We start from the raw sequence: 12,843 nt of genomic DNA, 5'->3' as shown, positions 1-12,843 counted from the left end.
CAAAACTTTATTTTTTACCCTTATCTTGTTTATTGCAAAACTGGCATGCCGTTACTCAAAACCGTGATTTTAAAAATGAGGCAATCATATTCTGTTTTACTACTGTACAAAATCAGTTCTTTTATATTTGAGACGTGTGGAAACCAGTAGTGCATATATCTGCACTTTAGGGAGGGAAGAGGGAAACGGCCCCTCCAAACATACTTTTTATTGTGTACGCATGATTATTCATCCTCATGATGGTATCGGGGCAGCTATATGCCATCCCACTTTCAATACTGTTTGCATTTGCAAATGTTTTGGGTGAATATACTGCTTCATTTCCAATCAGTGCATGTTGTGATGTTCCTATATTAATGTATATATGGTAAGTGTTGGTTGTTTAGAAGATACATGGTAAGTGGAGTGAAAGAGGAGGGGGAGTGAATGGGCAGTAGAATGCTAGATGATTGGCTGAGTGTTTAAAATGGCTGAACGTATAAAAGGAAGAGAGACAGTGGAATCTGGGAGGTGGTGGTGGTGGATGAGGTGAACTGAGTGGGTTGCTTGGTGGGGTTTAGAGAGTTGTTTGCCAGGAGAGAGTGGAGAAGGAGGGGGGTGGAGTTCGGATTAGTATTGAGTAAAACCATATGCTTATGTGCCTTAAGAAGAAATCTTGTTAATCTTGTTAGCTTTGTTATCTTTAATAAATACTTAATTTGGTTTACCAAAGGCCTGATCCTTGGCTGGGGTTTCACAGACCAGAAGGGAGGGTAAGGTAATGACCAAGGCTGAAGGGAAACTGTAACAAATGGTGGCAGCAGTGAAGAGAATAACAATACCAGTATTCAGAGTCTCTGGGAATACTAGTATTAGGACGTGACTGGTGGTTGCCTAGCAGGGGGATCTGTTGAGATCTGTGCTAGAGCGGGGAGAGAAACAATAAAAAAGGACAGTCCGGACTGGTGGAGTCCCTGGTGGTGCCTAGTGACAGGCAGTAGCCACGCGCAGGTAGGAACCTGACAGGGAGAGCCAGGGAAGGGCGTCACAGGTGGTGGCAGTAGCGGTGGGATACGAACAACAGAGAATCCAGATACGAATACTAGAGAATCCACAACAGTGGTGTGGCAAACAGAAATAACAAAACAAGATTTCTTGTGAGAGTGACTGGCAAAGAGTGTGTGGCAAAGAGTGAGTGAACTCAAACACCATGGCTGAATACATAAAAATGAAAAGAGAGGAGCTGGTGGAGAAGTGCATAACATTCAATTTACCTCACGAGGGTAAAGGGGTAGATGAATTGAGGGTAGCACTTATAGGATTTGCTACTGCCCAGCAAAAACAACCTGTCAGGGAAGAGACCCCAGAAGGATATTTAAGCAATCCCGCTTATATAGAGTATTTGAGAGAGAAGTTAAGGATGGAGGCTGAGGAAAAAGACAAACAGAGGGAGTTGGAAACTGAGATAATGAGATTGGGGTTTGAGGAGAGGGAGAAGCAACGAGCATTGGATGCTGAATTACAAGTAGAAAAGTTAAAATTTGAAAGAGAGAAGTTTCATTCTGATGAGACAAGAAAAGACAGAGATGGAGCAAAAATAAAAATTACTCCAAAGGACTTTGCTGTCTATGAGCCTGGTCAAGATCCTCAAATTTATCTCACAACCTTTGAAAAGGCAGCTCAGTTGTGGGGGCTACCTGAAGATAAATACATGCAGTATTTATCAAACCTGATCAAAGGGGAATTGGCTGAGGTATACCAATATTTCCCCTCAGACAGGCCCGTCACCTATGCTGAATTCAAAGAAGCAGTGTTTAAAAGATTCAGACTGGGGCCTGATTATTTTAGAAAGCTTTTCAGAAACTGCCAGATACAGACAGGGAGGTCTTTCGTGGACCTGGGGGCAAAACTGATGGACATATTTGGGAAATGGCTGACAAGTGCAAAAGCTCAGTCTGTGGAGGAGGTGAAAAACCTCATGATATTGGATCAATTATACCATCAGTTACCACCAGAAATAAGGCTCCTGGTCAAAGACCGTTCCCCTACATCGGTGCAGGAGGCCGCAGAGATGGCGGATCACTTCGCCTCCAATAGAACTGGCTAGGTGGGGAAAACATCAAGAGATTTTAAACCCAGACCATATCATGCTGGCAGAAGGGATGTGGTACCACAGCGAGTGAGTCCTCCAGTAAAATCTGAAGGGCACAGGACACCCCAGAGTGGATCTGTGTACCCTAAAAGTGAGGAGAAATTATGCTACAAATGTGGTAGACCGGGGCACCTATGTTTTCAATGTGAGGTTGCCAACCCCATTAGTAATCGTGCTCAGACAAGGGCAGTGAAAACAGAGCCCAAGGCTTTAGAAACAGCGAAAAAGGTTCAGTTCTGCCAGATAAACTGGACAGAAGTAACAGACCTTGATTCAAGTCTGAGAGAGGAAGTGAGTGTACAAGGGGCAAATTATTGGGCATTGCTTGATACTGGTGCCGCTCAGACATTACTGAGGCCAGATTTAATAAAATCTGAGGTAATATTACCTCAGGAAACTGTGACTATCCAAGGAGTGAGGGGTCAACCAGAAAGTTTGCCTGTGGCCCTGGTGGAAATGACTTGGAGAGGCCAAGAGGGCCGATATAAAGTAGGCATTAATGCCCAGCAACAAGAACCAGTAATACTGGGAAGAGATGTAATGGGAGCCCAAGGAAAGATCTATGTAGTGACCAGACAGTAAATTGGCAGAGAAAAAGAAGCCATATTAAGGGGGGCTGAAACAAACAGGGTGGAATCTGTTAACCAGCCTCAGGTCACCATAGCAACCACTAGCAGGCCTGCTGAAGGAGACAAACTGTATCAAGTGGTCTCTGATAAGAAAGAAGCAGAGCAATTCAGGGAAGAGCTGCATAAAGATATAAGTTTGAAGCAGATAAAGGAACAAGCCCTGACCCAACAGATTCCTTTCACTGACAAACTGAGGAATCAAGTTGTGTGTGAAAATGGGATTTTATATAGACTGTGGATGCCTGCTGAGAGAAAGGATGAATGTGAACCAGTGAAGCAATTGATAGTGCCTAGCAAATACAGAACCAGATTGCTAGAGGTGGCCCACGAGGTCCCATGTGCAGGACATCTGGGAATAAAAAAGACCAAGAGGAGATTAGCTGCACACTATTATTGGTCAAACATCTCCAAAGATGTAAAACAACATTGTCTATCTTGTGGAATATGCCAAAAGGTGGGAAAAAGTGGAGTAAAGACTAAGGCACCCTTAAAGCCCCTTCCTATAATTGGACAACCCTTTTATAGAGTGGGAATAGATTTGGTGGGCCCTTTTTCCAAACCCACAAGGCATGGCAAGAAATATCTATTGGTGGTGGTGGATTTTGCCACCAGGTACCCAGACGCAGAAGCACTAAGATCTGTAGAAGCCCCTGTAGTGGCAGAGGCTTTATTAAAAATCTTTATGAGGCTGGGTTTCCCTCATGAAGTGCTGACGGATCAAGGCAGTGTATTCATGGGAGAAGTGACACAATGTATGTGGAAATGTTGTGGTCTAAAACATCTAAAGACCACTACTTACCATCCCGCCACTAATGGGTTAACAGAGAGATTCAATGGCGTTTTGAAGGGCATGATAAGAAGCTATGTTCAAGATCACCCACAAGACTGGGATGAACGTTTGGGATGCTTCTTATTTGCATACAGAGAAGTCCCTCAAGAGTTAACAGGCTTCTCACCCTTTGAATTCATGTTCACTAGAAAAGTGAGGGGACCTTTGGAACTATTAAAAAATTCATGGGAAGGAACCCTGGGAGAGTACAAAACATCTGTAGTAGATTTTGTATTGGAATTCCGCAATAAATTAACATCAATGATGGAGGTGGTGAAAAAGAATTTGAGTCAAGCACAGGAGAAGCAACGTTACTGGTATGACAGAACAGCCAGGGAACGTGTGTATGATGTGGGAGATATGGTTATGGCGTTCATACCCAGGAAACATGACAAATTACAGGCTAACTGGGAAGGACCATATACCATCAGAGAAAGGCTTGACACAGTGACGTATGTAATCACCACAGACCAATTAAACAAAAGCAAAGTGGTTCATGTAAATATGTTGAAGCCTTACCATACCAGGGATGTACAGGTGTTGCAAGTTACCTTATTCCCTGAGGGAAGTGGGCCTGAACTTCCAGATTTGGTACAGGAAAGCAAAGACAAAGGAGGGGTAGATCAAGTGGAGTGGTCAGAGGAGGTGAAGGAGGAAGTAAAAGATGAGATTCTGAGAGTTTTGAAAACCTATAGGAATCTCTTTAGCAACAAACCTGGCCGAACCAGTATAGTTATACATTCCATTGATACTGGAGATCATGCCCCAATCAGATCTGTTCCGTACAATGTGAATGGGAAAGTTTTGAATGAGATCAAAAAGGAGGTGAAAGATATGCTGGAATTAGGAGTGATCAGGGAATCCATCAGTCCCTGGGCCTCAAGTATTGTCCTGGTTCCGAAAAAAGATGGAACGACAAGGTTTTGCATTGATTATCAGCTAATCAATAAAATTACTGTCCCAGATGCGTATCCTATGCCTAGGGTAGACGCAATGTTAGAGTTATTGGGGGCAGCAACCATTATCTCTACACTAGATCTCTGTAAAGGATTTTGGCAAATGGAACTAGACGAGCAATCCAGAGCCAAAACTGCCTTCAGTACACCAGATGGGTTATATGAGTTTGTGACCTTACCCATGGGACTAAGGAACTCACCAAGTTCATTTCAGAGGCTAATCAATACTGTGTTGCGAGGCATGTCAGATTTTGCAGTGGCCTATATCGATGACGTGGCCATTTTTAGCAAGTTGGTGCCTGAGCATGTCCAACACCTGACAACAGTATTGGAGGCCTTAAGAAAAGCAGGCCTCGCAATAAAAGCTAAGGAATGCCAGTTTGGACTAAAGGAAGTAATCTATTTAGGACATAAGGTGGGGAGTGGGAAAATCACCCCCTTATGGAGCAAGGTGGAGGCAATACAAGCGTGGCCGATCCCCTTAACCAAAAAACAAGTAAGGGCATTTCTGGGTGTGGCTGGATTTTATAGGAAGTTTGTGAGAAATTTTGGGGAAATAGCAACCCCCTTGCATGAATTAACAAAGAAGAAGTGTTCTGAGCGTGTGGTATGGACGGATGAATGTCAGAAGGCTTTTGATCTACTGAAGCAAGCCTTGTGCCAAGGACCCATATTAATAGCACCAGACTATGAGAAACCATTCATCGTGGCTACAGATGCGTCGGACCTGGCGCTGGGAGTCGTCTTGCTACAGGAGAGAGAAGGCACCAGACATCCAGTGGCGTACCTGAGTCGCAAGCTGACGCCGAGGGAGAAAAACTATTCATCGGTCCAGAAGGAGTGCCTAGCGGTCGTGTGGGGACTTAACAAGTTGCGCCCATACGTGTGGGGACGAAGATTCACAGTGACTACGGATCATCGGGCCTTGTTATGGTTGCAGACTATGAAAAACCATAACACTATGCTGCAGAGGTGGTCCTGGGCCCTACAGGACATCAAGTGGACTTCCAGTTCATCAAAGGCAAGGACAATGTACTGGCCGATGGACGTTCCAGGCAAGTGGCTGGGACTGCAGTGACGTGACCAGACGGAGAAACAAAGAAAGACATTTTCCCCATAGAGACTTTTATTTGTTAACTCGACGTATAAATCCTGGAACAGGAATAATACTCTGCCGTTGTTTTAAGAACATAAGAACATAAGAAGAGCCTGCTGGATCAGGCCAGTGGCCCATCTAGTCCAGCATCCTGTTCTCACAGTGGCCAACCAGGTGCCTGGGGGAAGCCTGCAAGCAGGACCCGAGTGCAAGAACACTCTCCCCTCCTGAGGCTTCCGGCAACTGGTTTTCACAAGCATGCTGCCTCTGACTAGGGTGGCAGAGCACAGCCATCATGGCTAGTAGCCATTGATAGCCCTGTCCTCCATGAATTTGTCTAATCTTCTTTTAAAGCCATCCAAGCTGGTGGCCATTACTGCATCTTGTGGGAGCAAATTCCATAGTTTAATGCGCTGAGTAAAGAAGTACTTCCTTTTGTCTGTCCTGAATCTTCCAACATTCAGCTTCTTTGAATGTCCACGAGTTCTAGTATTATGAGAGAGGGAGAAGAACTTTTCTCTATCCACTTTCTCAATGCCATGCATAATTTTACACACTTCTATCATGTCTCCTCTGACCCGCCTTTTCTCTAAACTAAAAAGCCCCAAATGCTGCAACCTTTCCTCGTAAGGGAGTCACTCCATCCCCTTGATCATTCTGGTTGCCCTCTTCTGAACCTTTTCCAACTCTATAATATCCTTTTTGAGATGAGGCGACCAGAACTGTACACAGTATTCCAAATGCAGCCGCACCATAGATTTATACAACGGCATTATGATATCGGCTGTTTTATTTTCAATACCTTTCCTAATTATTGCTAGCATGGAATTTGCCTTTTTCACAGCTGCCGCACACTGGGTCGACATTTTCATCGTGCTGTCCACTACAACCCCGAGGTCTCTCTCCTGGTCGGTCACCGCCAGTTCAGACCCCATGAGCGTATATGTGAAATTAAGATTTTTTGCTCCAATATGCATAATTTTACACTTGTTTATATTGAATTGCATTTGCCATTTTTCCGCCCATTCACTCAGTTTGGAGAGGTCTTTTTGGAGCTCTTCGCAATCCCTTTTTGTTTTAACAACCCTGAACAATTTAGTGTCGTCAGCAAACTTGGCCACTTCACTGCTCACTCCTAATTCTAGGTCATTAATGAACAAGTTGAAAAGTACAGGTCCCAATACCGATCCTTGAGGGACTCCACTTTCTACAGCCCTCCATTGGGAGAACTGTCCATTTATTCCTACTCTCTGCTTTCTGCTTCTTAACCAATTCCTTATCCACAAGAGGACCTCTCCTCTTATTCCATGACTGCTAAGCTTCCTCAGAAGCCTTTGGTGAGGTACCTTGTCAAACGCTTTTTGAAAGTCTAAGTACACTATGTCACTGGAAATGTGATGTTCCTATATTAATGTATATATGGTAAGTGTTGGTTGTTTAGAAGATACATGGTAAGTGGAGTGAAAGAGGAGGGGGAGTGAATGAGCAGTAGAATGCTAGATGATTGGCTGAGTGTTTAAAATGGCTGAACGTATAAAAGGAAGAGAGACAGTGGAATCTGAGAGGTGGTGGTGGTGGATGAGGTGAACTGAGTGGGTTGCTTGGTGGGGTTTAGAGAGTTGTTTGCCAAGAGAGAGTGGAGAAGGAGGGAGGTGGAGTTCGGATTAGTATTGAGTAAAACCATATGCTTATGTGCCTTAAGAAGAAATCTTGTTAATCTTGTTAGCTTTGTTATCTTTAATAAATACTTAATTTGGTTTACCAAAGGCCTGATCCTTGGCTGGGGTTTCACAGACCAGAAGGGAGGGTAAGGTAATGACCAAGGCTGAAGGGAAACTGTAACAAATGGTGGCAGCGGTGAAGAGAATAACAATACCAGTATTCAGAGTCTCTGGGAATACTAGTATTAGGACGTGACTGGTGGTTGCCTAGCACGGGGATCTGTTGAGATCTGTGCTAGAGCGGGGAGAGAAACGATAAAAAAGGACAGTCCGGACTGGTGGAGTCCCTGGTGGTGCCTAGTGACAGGCAGTAGCCACGCGCAGGTAGGAACCTGACAGGGAGAGCCAGGGAAGGGCGTCACACATGTCCTGTAGCTTCCTGTTGAAATCCTGTAAATTTTCATACCACAAATGTTTGGGGGGGGTCCCACTTTTGTCGCTCTATAGCACAAGTGTGCCCCTCTAGATGGCAATAATGTGCTAACAATGGGGAAACATCACAGAACAACTATCAACACAGAATGATGTGCAGACAGCATAGTATAAATCCACTGCTAAGGCACCATTATCACATCGATGGCATGTTGTGGAATACATCCACACACAAAAGCACCCATCTGGAGAGAACCCAAGTGGCATGTTGATTGTGCTGGGATGCAGGGCCCACCATTGCACTGATGCCTGCCTTGAGGACCTCACACTAGGTGGCTTAGCGTAGGGTGGCCAGTTATGCACTGCCAACGAAAAGAGGACACGGACACCTAAAAGGCCAAACAAGAAAGACAAACAGATTTGCATAAAATTTTAATATCCTAACATATGTATAGCTGCAAATTTAGAAATAACTACTGTACCTTAAACAGACTTGTAATAAATCTCATCATAGCCATAAGCAAAACTGTGTGCAGGTGTCCTGCGTATACCTGCTCAGTCTGCTGTTCAGGTGCTGCTAACTGTTGGTGGGCAACTTCAAGGCCCTTCCTGCCCTCCCCTCTCAGGGTTCTTTTATCTTTAAACTACGCATGTACTGGCTAGCCCTTCAAGTTGATGGCATCTTCAAATAAGAGAGCTGTCCTCTATAAAGTAGGACACATCAGCCACCCTAGCTTGGAGCCGATTGAGACCAGCATTTTATTTCCCACAGTGATCCAGAGTGATGCTACATTGGGTGCATTGTGGGAAATTAAAATGGTGGCTCCCGGCCACCCAGTGCTGATTGCAATGCTGCTGTTGCTGCTGACCCACTGATACAGGAAGGGGACCTCACAGGAACATAGGAAGCTGCCTTATATTGGTCCATCTAGCTCAGCATTGTCTACACTGACTGGCAGCAGCTCCCCAGGGTTTCAGGCAGGATTCTTTCCCTGCTCTACCTGGAGATGCCGCTGGGGACTGAACCTAGGACCTTTTGCATGCAAGGCAGATTCTCTACCACTGAACTATGGCCTTTCCCTATGGTCCTCCAGAGAACATCTTGCTGATGGTCCCATCAAACCTCGAGCCAACCCTGCTGCCTGCAATAGGCGCAGAGGCAGGAAAGGCATTTACAAGGGTAAAGTGAAAGCGAGAGAGAAGTGCTCAGAACAAGCAACTAAGAAGAAGATTAATGGCTAATTACGTCTTACAATATAATATAAAGGTAAGACATTACGCCATCACACTGTCATGACATCACGCATCATGGCGGTGGTGGAGGGGCACGGCACTAGGGCGGAAAGACAGCTGCAGGGTGACCAGGGTGGTGGCGGCAAAGCAACAACCAAGGCAAGTGGGTTGGGGTAGGGATTATGGGTGCCTGGGAGAGGTGACGGGGCTGGTGAGGGAGCAAGCCAATGAAGCCCAGGAGCGAGAGAAGCAAGGATGGCAGGCAGGCAAGTGAGCAAGCATCAGGGGCAGGCAAGCAGGCAGGCCAGCTGCCTGAGGGTGGGGAGGACATTTTGGGAGTTGTCTGTGGATGTGTATATGTGTATGTGTGTGTGTTTGTTTGGGAGTCCCTGTGTATGTGTCTGGAAGTACTGTGAGTGTGTGTATGGGAGTCCCTGGGGCAGGGAAGGGAATCCCCCTATGTGTGTGTGTGTGTTTGGGAGTCCTGGGGTTGAGAGTCCAGACTGTTTCAGCATGGTGACCAACATGGGGCTTCTTCTTGACACTCATGTAGAACACTGATGGGGAAACCTATCTCTAATCACTGTTCTATAAGGGCAGATGGCCGCAATTCTTTATCTATTTTTTCTCATGTATCTTTCTTCTTAGCTGCTTATTTTCTAGAAATTGACTTTTGAGATATGGTATAATGGATGTACACACGCATGCATGCAGTTAAGACCACTGAAAAAGACCATTAACAAACTAGAGTTCCCAGGATGCTTTGGGGGAAGCCATGACTGTTTAAACTCATATGATACCGCTTCAAATGTATAGTGCAGATGGAGCTGATACTCTTATGTCTGACTGTTTTTTTATATACTTACTTCCTTGCAAAGTGTGACACTTTGTTATTGTTCAGTCTGTGTGAAGGTAACTTGTTTTTTTTCCCTTTGAATCTGCAATTCTGAAATGCTTAATAAAAAAATAGTTTTCTTTAAAATATCAAGTGCTCAGTCATACATATACAAATCAATGCATAGCACGGCTCATATGGTTTAAACAAGTACACAATGTAGGCTTATATGGTTTAAACCAGTGTTCAGTGTTGATGCTGGGAAATCAACAAATAATTTTGCTAATTATTCGTAGCACCCTTCGTTTTATAATCACCCACTTGCCACCATTACTTGCCTATTAAGATCTGATATCCAACGAATAAAGCAGGGATGTTGGGAGTTTAATTAAATCCATTAACTGTTGTTCTCTTACATGAAACAGCCACTAGAGGGGAGGAAATGCTCATATTTTTCCAGCCTTTTATCACTGACAGTAGAACCCAGGAGCAATTATTCCCACAATATCTTCCCATTGTTGGCTGAATTTCAAAAAACAGGCTAAATAAGGAACCAGAATGAGATCTATGATATGCTGTTTTTAATCATCTGATCCAAAGCCATTCTCACAAAATTATTTGTAAATAATATTTGATATTCAACATCAGCGTTCGACATCCTGTGCCTTTCCAGTATCAGACAATAATATACACCAGCAAGTACACATTTCACAGTATCTTCCATGTAGCAATCAACAGTTGATAATATCTAACAGCTGAAAATGACAATAGCATTTGGAAACATTTGTATTGCTGTTCGATCATTCATTATGAATCGGGAAACTTCCCTGTATAGAAAGCCAATCAAACACTGATCTTTGCATGTCAAATTTTCAACTCAAAAACCAAACCGCAAAATTTAAAAAGCTCAAGTTGCTTTTGTTACAATCTTTTCAGTGCAAAATTAACACATTTTTATTTGCCCAGGCATTTTCACATTGTTTTCAGCACCCTTGTTTTGCTTTAATAGCGTTGTATTTTTAACATTTTAGTCTTGCTTGCAGAGGTGGCTGGTGATCATTGAGTCTGGGAGGGTGGAAAGCAGAGAGGCCCAACAGCAGACGGAACCAATGACAGGATGAACCAAGTTATTCTAGTTCGGTCTCCATCTTTCTCTCGGCTGAGTTCTACAGGGGCAACACTGAGACTAAACAGGAGGAAACTGGCAGTTAGGGATGCCACCTACTGGACTGGTCGTAAGTAAGAAGGCAGGGAGATGGGCTGGCTGTTGGCCGACTGAGGTTTGTGCCTCTGTGGTGAGTTCTCACGTATACCCCAGTTCTGGAAAGTTCCAGCCAACTAGCCCTCTGATTGGCTAAGAGAGTTAGGTTGCTGTTGCTAGGTCTTGTTCTATAAAAGTAATTCGGTTTCTTTGTTTTGAGCCTCACATCTTGTCTCACATTTTGGATTGTAACACCTGTGAACATCCCTGTGCTAGTTGCTGGTTCGGTGAGGTCATTTCCTCTATTTGGTTTGTATTAGAGTTAGACAAGTTAGCTTTGTTTTTTTACTTCTTGTTTTATAATTCCCTAAATGTACTTTTGTACTCTTAACATATTTTTATTCCTATATTTCTCACTGGCACTGGTATAGAGGTTCTTCTTTTATGCTGCTATTTTTAAATGATTATTAATAGATCTACCTCTTATATTTTGGTGCAGCTTCTTGGATGAGAGTTTGGTACTAAATCCAGGCGTAACCAACTGGTCAAACTGCTACTGAGTAACTTTGAGGCTCAAGGAGCAGAGTCTGGTTTTTAGTTCTTGTTCCTTTGAAACTCAAGGAATGTCTGGAGTACAGCTTGGAGGACTCCTGACCCAGGTTGGAATGGACTTGAGCAGTAGCAGCATTCTATCTCACAGGGTTGGTTTTACCCTGGTCATTTGGTACCTACTACACCAACAGGGCTCTGGCCCTAGGATTTGCAGACCAGCGGTCCTTGACAGCCTCCACTGGTTGTTTGAACGCCACTATGTTACGTCAGCATTGTACTGTATGTTATGTTAGTATTCTATTTTTATTGCTGGACACCATCCTGGAATCCATTAGATGAAGGGCAGGCTAGAGTGTTTAAATAAACAAATAAAGTGAACTGGCACTCTTGGGAGCAAGTGACTCACATAAATGCAAAGATATGTCTGGCAAACATTTAATGGCAGATGGGATCCCTTCCTGGAGTGCTTTGGTGACAACAATATTGGTCCAGAGCAGCAATGGCTGAGAAACGGTTGCCTTCTTGTCCCCCCTTTGATCTTCTACCTTATTCTATGCTGAGGTGGGGAACCTCAGGCCCAGGGGCCAAATGCTGCCCTTGAAATCTCTCCATCTGGCCTATGGATTCTCCCCACACCACACACCCCTCCCTAACCATGCCCCCCTGTTCCCAGGCCACGCCCCTCACCAGCCTTGCTTTGCAGCTCCTTGAGTGTTCTTGGCTGGCTAGAACTCGTGCTTGAACTCTGATAATGCCCCCTGCTTACCTGGATGGAGGACAGAGCAGAATGTGCAAGTGTGTGTAGAAAAGAGTCTACTGTATAAAGGTAATATTCGCATCCATTGCTCCACCCACTTTTGCCTTTGGCTCCACCCACCACTGGCACATGGCCCCTAAAAGGTTACCAAGAAGGAAATGTAGCCTTGGCCTGAAAAAGATGCCCTGTCCCTGTTCTGTGCTGTGGACCTCATGAAGCAGCAATCCTAACAATAGGGCTGAGGAGAGAACTTCTATGTCACTGTCCCACAGATACCACCAACAGCCACTACTTGTCCTGCCCAGAGTGTGAGGCACAAGACAGAGGCGAGGGTGAAAGTAATTCTTGTTTTATTAGGGTAATTGAAACATCAAAGGGAGCACGCCTCATTAACTCAACTAAACTAACTCACTGCAATCCCTATCTAAGCTACTAAGCATACTCTGCAGCATATGAAGGAAGTTGACTCAGCACGCCGGTCAGGGGGGTGCAACCTTAAATAGGAAAGGTCTTCGCAAATAATCTCTCACT

This window comes from Rhineura floridana, chromosome 1, assembly GCF_030035675.1.
Source record: "Rhineura floridana isolate rRhiFlo1 chromosome 1, rRhiFlo1.hap2, whole genome shotgun sequence".
NCBI lineage: Eukaryota > Metazoa > Chordata > Lepidosauria > Squamata > Rhineuridae > Rhineura > Rhineura floridana.
Note: the sequence above shows the minus strand (reverse complement) of the source record.